Source organism: Hordeum vulgare, chromosome 7H, assembly GCF_904849725.1.
Source record: "Hordeum vulgare subsp. vulgare chromosome 7H, MorexV3_pseudomolecules_assembly, whole genome shotgun sequence".
NCBI lineage: Eukaryota > Viridiplantae > Streptophyta > Magnoliopsida > Poales > Poaceae > Hordeum > Hordeum vulgare.
The window spans coordinates 547,422,976-547,436,301 of NC_058524.1; positions in this window are offsets into that span (position 1 = coordinate 547,422,976).

Consider the following 13,326-nt stretch of genomic DNA (forward strand, 5'->3'; position numbering starts at 1 on the left):
CAGTAGTGACAGCAGTAGCAAGTAGCAGCAGTAGCAAATAACAGCACTAGCAAGTAGCAACAGCAGCAACAGTAGTAACATCAGCAGCAACAGTAGTAACATCAGCAGCAACAGTAGTAACAGCAGCAGAGCAAAACAAGTAACAGCAGCAGTGGGACAAACTCGTAGGCAATGGGTCGGTGATTTGTTTGGATGATATTCATCATGCAATAGTTATAACACGGAGAGATATGTGGCTAGCTCCCATTCATCAATGTGATGTAGGCATGCATTCCGTGTGTCGTCATACGTGCTTAGGGAAAAGAACTTGCATGACATCTATTGTGCATCCCTCCCGTGGCAGCGGGGTCCAAAAGGAAACTACGGGATATGAAGGTTCTCCTTTTAATAAATAACCGGACCAACGCATTAGCACTTTGTGAATACATGAACTCCTCAAACTATGGTCATCACCGGGAGTGGTTTCGGTTATTGTCAGTCCGAGGTTGCCGGGTCATAACACATAGTAGGTAACTAAAACTTGCAATATCGGATCTAAAACACACATATATTGGTGACAACATAATAATTTCAGATCTGAAATCATGGCACTCGGGCCCTAGTGGCAAGCATTAAGCATGGCAAAGTAGTAGCAACATCAATCTCAGAACATACTGGATACTAGGGACCAATCCCCGTCAAAACTAACTCGATTAGATGATATATCTCATCCGAGTCATCACCGTCCAACGAGCCTACGAATAGATTACTCACGAACGATGAAGAGCTTCATGGAATTAGAGAGGGAAGAAGGTTGATGATGACGATGGCGACGATTTCCCCTCTCCAGAGCCCAAAACGGACTCCAGATGTGCCCTCCAGATGAAGAACGGGATGTGGCGGCACCTCCGTATCGCAAACGCGACAAAATCTTCTGTGTTCATTTTTTCTAGGACGAAAGTGAATTTATAGAGCGGAGTTTGGGGGCGGCAGAGCCACGTGGGCCCCACAAGCTTGCTAGCCGCCACCAGGGGGTGGAGGTTGTTGGAATTATACCCTAGAGGCAATAATAAATATAGTTATTATTATAATTCCTGTATCAAGATAATCGTTTATTATCCATGCTATAATTGTATTGAATGAAGACTCATTTACATGTGTGGATACATAGACAAAACACTGTCCCTAGCAAGCCTCTAGTTGGCTAGCCAGTTGATCAAAGATAGTTAGTTTCTTCTGGTTATGAACAAGGTGTTGTTTCTTGATAACTGGATCACGTCATTAGGAGAATCACGTGATGGACTAGACCCAAACTAATAGACGTAGCATGTTGATCGTGTCATTTTGTTGCTACTGTTTTCTGCGTGTCAAGTATTTGTTCCCATGACCATGAGATCATATAACTCACTAACACTGGAGGAATACTTTGTGTGTATCAAACGTCACAACATAACTGGGTGACTATAAAGATGCTCTACAGGTATCTCCGAAGGTGTTCGTTGAGTTAGTATGGATCAAGACTGGGATTTGTCACTCCATGTGACGGAGAGGTATCTCGGGGCCCACTCGGTAATACAACATCACACACAAGCCTTGCAAGCAATGTGACTTAGTGTAAGTTGCGGGATCTTGTATTACGGAACGAGTAAAGAGACTTGCCGGTAAACGAGATTGAAATAGGTATGGGGATACTGACGATCGAATCTCGGGCAAGTAACATACCGAAGGACAAAGGGAATGACATACGGGATTATATGAATCCTTGGCACTGAGGTTCAAACGATAAGATCTTCGTAGAATATGTAGGATCCAATATGGGCATCCAGGTCTCGCTATTGGATATTGACCGAGGAGTCTCTCGGGTCATGTCTACATAGTTCTCGAACCCGCAGGGTCTGCACACTTAAGGTTCGACGTTGTTTTATGCGTATTTGAGTTATATGGTTGGTTACCGAATGTTGTTCGGAGTCCCGGATGAGATCACGGACGTCACGAGGGTTTCCGGAATGGTATGGAAACGAAGATTGATATATAGGATGACCTCATTTGATTATCGGAAGGTTTTCGGAGTTACCGGGAATGTACCGGGAATGACGAATGGGTTCCGGGAGTTCACCGGGGGGGGGGGGGAACCCACCCCGGGGAAGCCCATAGGCCTTGAGGGTGGCACACCAGCCCTTAGTGGGCTGGTGGGACATCCCAAAAGGGCCCTATGCGCATTGGAAGAAAAATCAAAGAGAAAAAAAAGGAGGTGGGAAGCGAAGGAAGGACTCCCACCCACCAAACCAAGTCCAACTCGGTTTGGGGGGGGGGAGACCTTCCCCCCTTGGCTCGGCCGAACCCCTTGGGGCTCCTTGAGCCCCAAGGCAAGCCCCCCCCCCTCTTCCACCTATATATACGGAGGTTTTAGGCTGATTTGAGATGACTTTTCCACGGCAGCCCGACCACATACCTCCACGGTTTTTCCTCTAGATCGCGTTTCTGCGGAGCTTGGGCGGAGCCCTGCTGAGACGAGATCATCACCAACCTCCGGAGAGCCATCACGCTGCCGGAGAACTCTTCTAACTCTCCGTCTCTCTTGCTGGATCAAAAAGGCCGAGATCATCGTCGAGCTGTACGTGTGCTGAACGCGGAGGTGCCGTCCGTTCGGTACTAGATCGTGGGACTGATCGCGGGATTGTTTGCGGGGCGGATCGAGGGACGTGAGGACGTTCCACTACATCAACCGCGTTCACTAACGCTTGTGCTGTACGGTCTACAAGGGTACGTAGATCACTCATCCCCTCTCATAGATGGACATCACCATGATAGGTCTTCGTGCGCGTAGGAAATTTTTTGTTTCCCATGCGATGTTCACCAACAGTGGCATCATGAGCTAGGTTCATGCTTAGATGTCTTCTCGAGTAGAACACAAAAGTTTTTGTGGGTGGTGATGTGCGTTTTGCTGCCCTCCTTAGTCTTTTCTTGATTCCGCGGTATTGTTGGATTGAAGCGGCTTGGACCGACATTACTCGTACGCTTACGAGAGACTGGTTTCATCGCTTAGAGTAACCCCGTTGCTCAAAGATGACTGGCAAGTGTCGGTTTCTCCAACTTTAGTTGAATCGGATTTTACCGAGGAGGTCCTTGGATGAGGTTAAATAGCAACTCATATATCTCCGTTGTGGTGTTTGCGTAAGTAAGATGCGATCCTACTAGATACCCGTGGTCACCACGTAAAACATGCAACAACAAAATTGGAGGACGTCTAACTTGTTTTTGCAGGGTATGCTTGTGATGTGATATGGCCAACGATGTGATGTGATATATTGGATGTATGAGATGATAATGTTGTAATAGATAATATCGACTTGCACGTCGACGACAACCGGCAGGAGCCATAGGGTTGTCTTTATACTAACATTTGTGCTTGCAGATGCGTTTACTATTTTGCTAGGATGTAGCTTTAGTAGTAATAGCATGAGTAGCACGACAACCCCGATGGCGACACGTTGATGGAGATCATGGTGTGGCGCCGGTGACAAGAAGATCGTGCCGGTGCTTTGGTGATGGAGATCAAGAAGCACGTGATGATGGCCATATCATGTCACTTATGAATTGCATGTGATGTTAATCCTTTTATGCACCTTATTTTGCTTAGAACGACGGTAGCATTATGAGGTGATCTCTCACTAAAATTTCAAGACGAAATTGTGTTCTCCCCGACTGTGCACCATTGCTACAGTTCGTCGTTTCGAGACACCACGTGATGATCGGGTGTGACAGACTCAACGTTCACATACAACGGGTGCAAAACAGTTGCGCACGCGTAACACTCGGGTTAAGCTTGACGAGCCTAGCATGTGCAGACGTGGCCTCGGAACACATGAGACCGAAAGGTCGATCATGAATCATATAGATGATATGATTAGCATAGGGATGCTTACCACTGAAACTATACTCAACTCACGTGATGATCGGACTTGAGCTAGTGTAAGTGGATCATGAACCACTCAAATGACTAGAGAGATGTACTTTTTGAGTGGGAGTTCAGCGAATAATTTGATTAAGTTAAACTCTAATTATCTTGAACATAGTCTAAGTCCACTTTGAATATATTTGTGTTGTAGATCATGGCTCACGTGACAGTCACCCTGAATTTTAATACGTTCCTAGAGAAAGCTAAGTTGAAAAATGATGGAAGCAACTTTGTAGACTGGGCTCGTAATCTTAAGCCAATCTTACAAGCTGGGAAGAAGGATTATGTCCTTAATGCTGCGCTAGGAGATGAACCACCCGCTACGGCTGATCAGGATGTTAAGAACGCTTGGTTAGCACGTAAGGAGGACTACTCAGTAGTTCAATGTGCAGTCTTGTATGGCTTAGAACCGGGACTTCAACGTCGCTTTGAGCGTCATGGAGCATTTGAGATGTTCCAGGAGTTGAAGGTTATCTTTCAGAAGAACGCCCGGATCGAGAGGTATGAGACCTCCGATAAATTCTATGCTTGCAAGATGGAGGAAAACTCGTGTGTCAGTGAACATGTGCTCAAAATGTCTGGGTACTCAAACCGTCTAGCTGAGCTGGGGATTGAACTTCCGCAAGAGGCTATCACTGACAGAATCCTTCAATCACTGCCGCCAAGCTATAAAGGCTTTGTGTTGAACTACAACATGCAAGGGATGAACAAGTCTCCCGGCGAGTTGTTTGCGATGCTGAAAGTCGCAGAGTCTGAACTCCGTAAAGAGCATCAAGTGTTGATGGTGAATAAGACCACTAGTTTCAAGAGAAACGACAAAGGCAAGAAGGGTAATTCAAAGAAGAGCGGCAAGCCTGTTGGCAATCCGACGAAGAAACCCAAAGCTGGACCTAAGCCTGAAATGGAGTGTTACTATTGCAAGGGTATGGGTCACTGGAAGCGCAATTGCCCCAAGTATCTGGCAGATAAGAAGGCGGCCAAAGAAAAATCAGGTATATTTGATATACAAGTTATTGATCTGTACTTAACCGGCTCTCGTAGTAGTGCCTGGGCATTCGATACCGGTTCTGTTGCTCATATTTGCAACTCGAAACAGGAACTGCGGAATAGACAAAGGCTTGCGAAAGATGAAGTGACGATGCACGTAGGAAATGGTTCCAAGGTTGATGCAATCGCCGTCGGCACAGTTTCACTTCAGTTTCCATCAGGATTAGTTATGAACTTAGATCATTGTTATTTAGTGCCTGCGTTGAGCATGAACATTATATCTGGATCTTGTTTATTGCGAGACGGTTACACTTTTAAGTCAGAGAATAATGGTTGTTCTATTTCTATGAGTAACATCTTTTATGGTCATGCACCCAATGTGAGAGGATTGTTCATATTGAATCTTGATAGTGATACACACATACATAACATTGAGACCAAAAGAGTTAGAGTTAACAATGATAGCGCCATATTTTTGTGGCACTGCCGCTTAGGTCATATTGGTGTAAAGCGCATGAAGAAACTCCATGCTGATGGACTTTTGGAGTCACTTGACTTTGATTCACTTGACACGTGCGAACCATGCCTCATGGGCAAGATGACTAAGACTCCGTTCTCCGGAACAATGGAGCGTGCAAGTGACTTGTTGGAAATCATACATACCGATGTGTGTGGTCCGATGAGCGTGGAGGCACGCGGCGGATATCGTTATTTTCTCACCTTCACTGACGATTTGAGTAGATATGGTTATGTCTACTTGATGAAGCACAAGTCTGAAACATTTGAAAAGTTCAACCAATTTCAGAGTGAAGTTGAAAATCATCGTAACAAGAAGATCAAGTTCCTACGGTCTGATCGTGGGGGTGAATATCTGAGTTTCGAGTTTGGTGCTCACTTAAGACAATATGGAACTGTTTCATAGTTGACACCGCCTGGAACACCACAGCGTAATGGTGTGTCCGAACGTCGTAATCATACTTTATTAGAGATGGTGCGATCTATGATGTCTCTTACCGATTTGCCGTTATCGTTTTGGGGTTATGCATTAGAAACAGTTGCATTCACTTTAAATAGGGCACCATCAAAATCCGTTGAGACGACACCATACGAACTGTGGTATGGCAAAAGGCCAAAGTTGTCGTTTCTTAAGGTTTTGGGATGTGATGCTTATGTCAAAAAGCTTCATCTTGAAAAACTGGAACGCAAAGCGAAAAAGTGCGTCTTCATAGGTTACCCAAAAGAGATAGTTGGGTACACCTTCTATCTCAAATCCGAGGGCAAAGTGTTTGTTGCTAAAAATGGAGCTTTTCTCGAGAAGGAGTTTCTCTCGAGAGAATTGAGTGGGAGGAAGATAGAACTTGACGAGGTTGTCGAAACTCTGATCCCTCTGGATGGTGGCGCAGGGCAAGGGGAAACCTCTGTCGTTGCGACGCCGGTTGAGGAGGAAGTTAATGATGATGATCATGAAACTCCGGTTCAAGTTTCTGTGGAACCACGCAGGTCGACGAGACCACGTACTGCTCCAGAGTGGTACGGTAATCCCGTCTTATGAATCATGTTGTTGGACAACAATGAACCTGCAAATTATGAAGAAGCAATGGTGGGCCGAGATTCCAACAAATGGCTAGAAGCCATGAAGTCCGAGATAGGATCCATGTATGAGAACAAAGTGTGGACTTTGGAGGTACTGCCTGAGGGCCGCAAGGCTATTCAGAACAAATGGATCTTTAAGAGGAAGACAGACGTTGACGGCAATGTGACCGTTTATAAAGCTCGACTTGTGGCAAAGGGTTTTTCACAAGTTCAAGGAGTTGACTACGATGAGACATTCTCAGCCGTAGCGATGCTTAAGTCCGTCATAATCATGTTAGCAATAGCTGCATTTTTCGATTATGAAATCTGGCAGATGGATGTCAAAACGGCGTTCCTTAACGGTTTCCTTAAGGAAGAATTGTATATGATACAACCCAAAGGTTTTGTCGATCCTAAGAATGCTAACAAGGTGTGCAAGCTCCAGCGATCCATTTATGCACTGGTGCAAGCATCTCGGAGTTGGAACAAACGCTTTGATGAGGTGATCAAAGCATTTGGGTTTATACAAGTGGTTGGAGAATCTTGTATTTACAAGAAAGTGAGTGGGAGCTCTGTGGCGTTTCTAATATTATATGTGGATGACATATTGCTGATTGGAAACAACGTGGAGTTTTTGGAAAGCATAATGGATTACTTGAATAAAAGTTTCTCTATGAAGGACCTAGGAGAAGCTGCTTACATTCTAGGCATTAAGATCTATAGGGATAGATCAAAACGCCTGATAGGACTTTCACAAAGCACATACCTTGATAAAGTTTTGAAGAGATTCAAAATGGAACAGTCCAAGAAGGGGTTCTTGCCAGTTTTACAAGGTACGAGATTGAGTAAGACTCAATGCCTAACAACTGATGAAGATAGAGAGCATATGCGTTCCGTCCCCTATGCTTCAGCCATAGGTTCTATCATGTATGCAATGTTGTGCACTAGACCGGACGTTAGCCTGGCCATAAGTATGGCAGGTAGGTTCCAGAGTAATCCAGGATTGGATCACTGGACAGCGGTCAAGAATATCCTGAAGTACCTGAAAAGGACTAAGGAGATGTTTCTCGTGTATGGAGGTGACGAAGAGCTCGCCGTAAAAGGTTACGTCGATGCAAGCTTTGACACAGATCCGGACGACTCTAAGTCGCAAACCAGATACATATTTATTCTTAATGGGGGTGCGGTAAGCTGGTGCAGTTCCAAGCAAAGCGTCGTAGCAGATTCTACATGTGAAGCAGAGTACATGGCTGCCTCGGAGGCAGCTAAGGAGGGTGTTTGGATGAAGCAGTTCATGACGGATCTTGGAATGGTGCCAAGCGCACTGAATCCAATAACCTTGTTCTGTGACAACACGGGTGCCATTACCTTAGCAAAGGAACCACGGTTTCACAAGAATTCCAGACACATCAAACGACGCTTCAACCTCATCCGCGACTACGTCGAAGGAAAGGACGTAAATATATGCAAAGTGCACACGGATCTGAATGTAGCAGACCCGCTGACTAAACCTCTTCCACGGCGAAAGCATGATCAACACCAGAACTGTATGGGTGTTAGATTTATTGCAATGTAATTCGCATGATGATGTGAGGGCTAGATTATTGACTCTAGTGCAAGTGGGAGACTGTTGGAATTATGCCCTAGAGGCAATAATAAATGTATAGTTATTATTACAATTCCTGTATCAAGATAATCGTTTATTATCCATGCTATAATTGTATTGAATGAAGACTCATTTACATGTGTGGATACATACACAAAACACTGTCCCTAGCAAGCCTCTAGTTGGCTAGCCAGTTGATCCAAGATAGTCAGTGTCTTCTGATTATGAACAAGGTGTTGTTGCTTGATAACTGGATCACGTCATTAGGAGAATCACGTGATGGACTAGACCCAAACTAATAGACGTAGCATGTTGATCGTGTCATTTTGTTGCTACTGTTTTCTGCGTGTCAAGTATTTGTTCCTTAGTGGGCTGGTGGGACAGCCCAAAAGGGCCCTATGCGCATTGGAAGAAAAATCAAAGAGAAAAAAAGAGGAGGTGGGAAGGGAAGGAAGGACTCCCACCCACCAAACCAAGTCCAACTCAGTTTAGGGGGGGGGAGACCTTCCCCCCTTGGCTTGGCCGAACCCCTTGGGGCTCCTTGAGCCCCAAGGCAAGGCCCCCCCTCTCCCACCTATATATACGGAGGTTTTAGGGCTGATTTGAGACGACTTTTCCATGGCAGCCCGACCACATACCTCCACGGTTTTTCCTCTAGATCGCGTTTCTGCGGAGCTCGGGCGGAGCCCTGCTGAGACGAGATCATCACCAACCTCCGGAGCGCCGTCATGCTGCCGGAGAACTCTTCTACCTCTCCGTCTCTCTTGCTGGATCAAGAACGCCGAGATCATCGTCGAGCTGTACGTGCGCTGAACGCGGAGGTGCCGTCCGTTCGGTACTAGATCGTGGGACTGATCGCGGGATTGTTTGCGGGGCGGATCGAGGGACGTGAGGACGTTCCACTACATCAACCGCGTTCACTAACGCTTTTGCTGTACGGTCTACAAGGGTACGTAGATCACTCATTCCCTCTTGTAGATGGACATCACCATGATAGGCCTTCGTGCGCGTAGGAATTTTTTGTTTCCCATGCGACGTTCACCAACAGCGGCTACAGGGCTTGTGGCCCACTGGCCCATCCCCTCCGGTGGATCTTTGTGCAGGTATTTTTTATATTTTCCAAAAATATTCTCCGTCAATTTTTAGGACGTTCTGGGAACTTTCATTTCTGCACAAAAACAACACAAGGCAATTCTACTGAAAACAGCGTGAGTCCAGGTTAGTTCCATTTAAATCATGCAAATTAGAGTCTAAAACAAGGGCAAAAGAGTTTGGAAAAGTAGATACGATGGAGACGTATCAACTCCCCAAGCATAAAACCTTGCTTGTCCTCAAGCAACTCAGTTGACAAACTGAGAGAGAAAGAAAAACTTTGACAAACTCTGTTTGATCTTGTTGTTGCAACTATGTCTAACTCATAACCAGAATTTTAGCAAGATCACAAGTTAACCACATAAGCAAGTGACTCAAAGGTCTCACGGTAAACTAATATCAATGGCATAATATGAATAGGTGGTATCTTGCTAGCTCTGTCTGAGACCGCAAAACATAAATGCAGAGCACTTTCAAAGATCAAGGGCTGACTAAACATTGTAATTCATAGCAACGAAGATCCAGTCATAGTCATACTCAATATCAATCAAAAGCAAAGCATAAAAATGACAAAGGTGCTCTAAGTGGTGCTTATACAAGAGGAGGATGACTCAATAGGAAAATAAATAGACAGGCCCTTCGCAGAGGGAAGCATTGATTTGCAGAGGTGCCAGAGCTCAAGCTTTGAAAACAGAGATAATAATTTTGGGTGGCATGCTTTCATTGTCAACGCAATGACCAAGAGTTCTCAATATATTCCATGCTACTCATGCTATAGGTGGTTCCCAAACATAAAAGTAAAGTTTTAACTCCCCCACCACCAATCAATCACACTCCACGGCTAGCCGAATCCTCGGGTACCGTCCATACTAACATCTATCCGGGGGGAGTCTTGTTTTACAGTTATGTTTTCGATTTAAGCGTGGAACTGGGCATTCCAATTACCAGCCCATTTCTCGTGAATGACAGTGAATAAACACATGTCGAGGATAACACTCCTAGCATGGAAGATACCAATAGCCCCATGTCACCACATGAGCGGTTCGGGCATGCAAAACGGATTATTTCTTGAAGGTTTAGAGAGTGGCACATGCAAATTTACTTGGAACGGCAGGTAGATACCGCAAATAGGTAGGTATGGTGGATTCTCATGGGAAAACGTTTGGGTTTATGGAAGTGGATGCACAAGCAGTATTCCACTTAGTACAAGTGAAGGCTAGCAAAAGACTGGGAAGCGACCAACTAGAGAGCGACAACAGTCATCAAGATGCAATGAGTTTGACTAACATTGAATGCAAGCATGAACAAGATATAAATCACCATGAACACAAACATTATAGAGGCTATGTTGATTTTGTTTCAACTACATGCATGAACATGCGCCAAGTCAAGCCACTTGAATCATTCAAAGGAGAATACCATCCTATCATACTACATCATAGTCATTTCAAAATCTATGTTGGCATTCAAGAGAAACCATTATAAGCTCCTTGCTAATTAAGCATGGCATCAGAAACTATGATCTCTAAGTTGTCATTGCAAACATGGTTCTCTCACAACAAAGCTGAATTAGGCATGACAAGCTAGTCATATTTACAAAAACAAAATAGATAGAGTTCATACCAGCTTTTCCAATCTCAGTCACTTCATCATATATCATCATTATTGCCTTTCACTTGCACGATCGAACGATGTAAACAATAATAAGAGTGCTCGTACATTGGACTAAGCTGAATCTGCAGGCAAACACAAAGGAGAAGACAAAGTAATATGGCTCTTTGAAAGCTAAACAGGTATGCATGCAAGAGCCACTAAACATTGTAACCAATATCTTCTACCTTGACCCAAAGAAAAAGAAAACTATTTACACGGGAAAGCTCCCAACAAGCAAAAGAAGAAAGAAAAATCTTTTTGGGTTTTCTCAAAAGGACACAAAACAAGAAAATAAAAATAAACTAGCATGGATAATACAGTGGCAAAGTGTAAACACCGGCTAACAAAGCGAAAGCATAAGCATGAATGTAAGGTCGGTGAGAACACGTACTCCCCCAAGCTTAGGCTTTTGGCCTAGCTTGGTCTACTCCCATGGATGGTCCTGGCGAAACCCAAAATCATAATGGGTGTTATACGGGAGTGCTGCAGCCACTCCTGAATAGCTGTCTCACGAAGTCGAGCAGCCATCGCCTCCCTCTCATACTCCTCCGCCTCTCCTATGGTTATGTAGTATCTTCGTTTTACCTGAAAGTCAAAGAAAGCAGGAGCAGGAAGGGTAATATGGAAAACACGCTGCCGGTTAAATATCAAGCGGTATAGGAAGGATCCATGATCCCTCTCAAGGAACTGGTAGCGTGTTAGAGTGACATGATCAAGGTAAGCTATACGGAGAGGAGGGTCTTCTGAACGGATGGATACTCCAAGAAAATTTGCTAAGCGTGTCGCATAAATTCCACCAAAGAAATCCCCCTCAATGGCATTATTATTCAGCCTCCTTGCTATTATAGCTCCCATGTTGAAGCTCCTGTCACCTGTTACTGCGCTCTTAAGGATACTAAGGTCGGATGCACGTAGGTGACAATGTGCACCCTTGCCGTTAATGCACCTACCTATGATGAGGGCAAAGTAGTGCAAGGCAGGGAAATGAATGCTTCCTATGGTAGCTTGCGTGATATCTCTAGTTTCTCCAATAGTTATACTGGAGACAAAAGTCTCTGACCGAAGACTTAGCAGGATCATTAATACTACCCCCATCGGGTATCTTGCAAATCCTATTGTAATCCTCCAAATCCATGGTGTAGGATTTATCATACAGATCAAACAGTATGGATGAGTCACGGCCAACTGAAAATTTAAATCTACGCACGAAAGAGGCAGTGAGCATAGCATACTGTTCACATTTATCTGAGAGGAATTCTTCTAATCCGGCATTGCAGACAAGTGTATCAAACTCATCCTTGAAACCTGCTTCGATAATGAACTCATCGGAAGGCCAGTCACATGGTTGTACCGGTGCGTCCCTTAGTTGATAAGGTTCGGGTTCCCGAAAAGAAAGACGGGGACCCTTCTTACTTGAGGAACCACCATGAAACTTCATCCTGAACATAATTTCCTTTTGCTGAAATTTTTGAAGTTCAAGAGAAAAGTGAATGAAGACCAACCACACCTTGTAGCAACTACTCCTACTAGTGCCTAGAGACCGTATCACGTGCTAAAACTACTTGGGACCAGCTAAATGAACATTTCTAGCTCAAGAATAGGGTCACCAAGGTAGCAAGAATACGTGAAGGATAAAGCACTAGAGCAAAAACTAATTGGACCAATGGAGGAGTCACTTACCGAGTAATTTCCCCAAAACGGTTCGGAGAATGGTGCTTTGAGCAAGGAGATCGAAAATCACACCCAAATGAGCAAGAACACGGGTTTGAGCTGTGAACCAATTTTTTCTGGAGGTGGAAGAAGAGGATGGGAGCTGTAATGGGTGGAGGAGGTCCCTGTGGACCCCACAAGCTTGCTAGCCGCCACCAAGGGGGGGCGGCTGTAGGGCTTGTGGCCCACTGGTCTGGCCCCCAGGCAAGCTCTCAGTCCCAGTATTTTTCAAATATTCCAGAAAAAATCATACTAGATTTTCGGGACCATCGGAGAACTTTTATTTTCAGGGTATTTTTCTCCGGGACGCTAAAACAGAAAACTGGAAAAACTAAACTAAATCTATCATTTTTCTTCTAAGCAACAGAAAATGAAAGCTCAAAACAGAGGTATGTGACTCTTTGATTCATCCATTTCATGGTCATCGAAAGAAATCCGTCAATGGGGTTGATCAAGTCCTCATGACAAAACCTTCTCGAATCGCAAGAGAGAACGGAGAATTTTCGAATAGCCACTAAGTCACCTCAATGGGGATATGTATCTCCCCAACAAGCAAATCATACTTCATCTTGACACGAGGAATAGGGCATTCAAAGCTCCCAATAAGAATCGATGAAGTCTTTTCGATAGCATTGATGCAATGTACTTGATATCGTTTCTTCGGAAAGTGCAATGTGTGCTCATTACCGTTGACATGGAAAGTGACATTGCCTTTGTTGCAATCTATAACAGCCCCTGCAATGTTTAAAAAGGGTCTTCCGAGGATGAC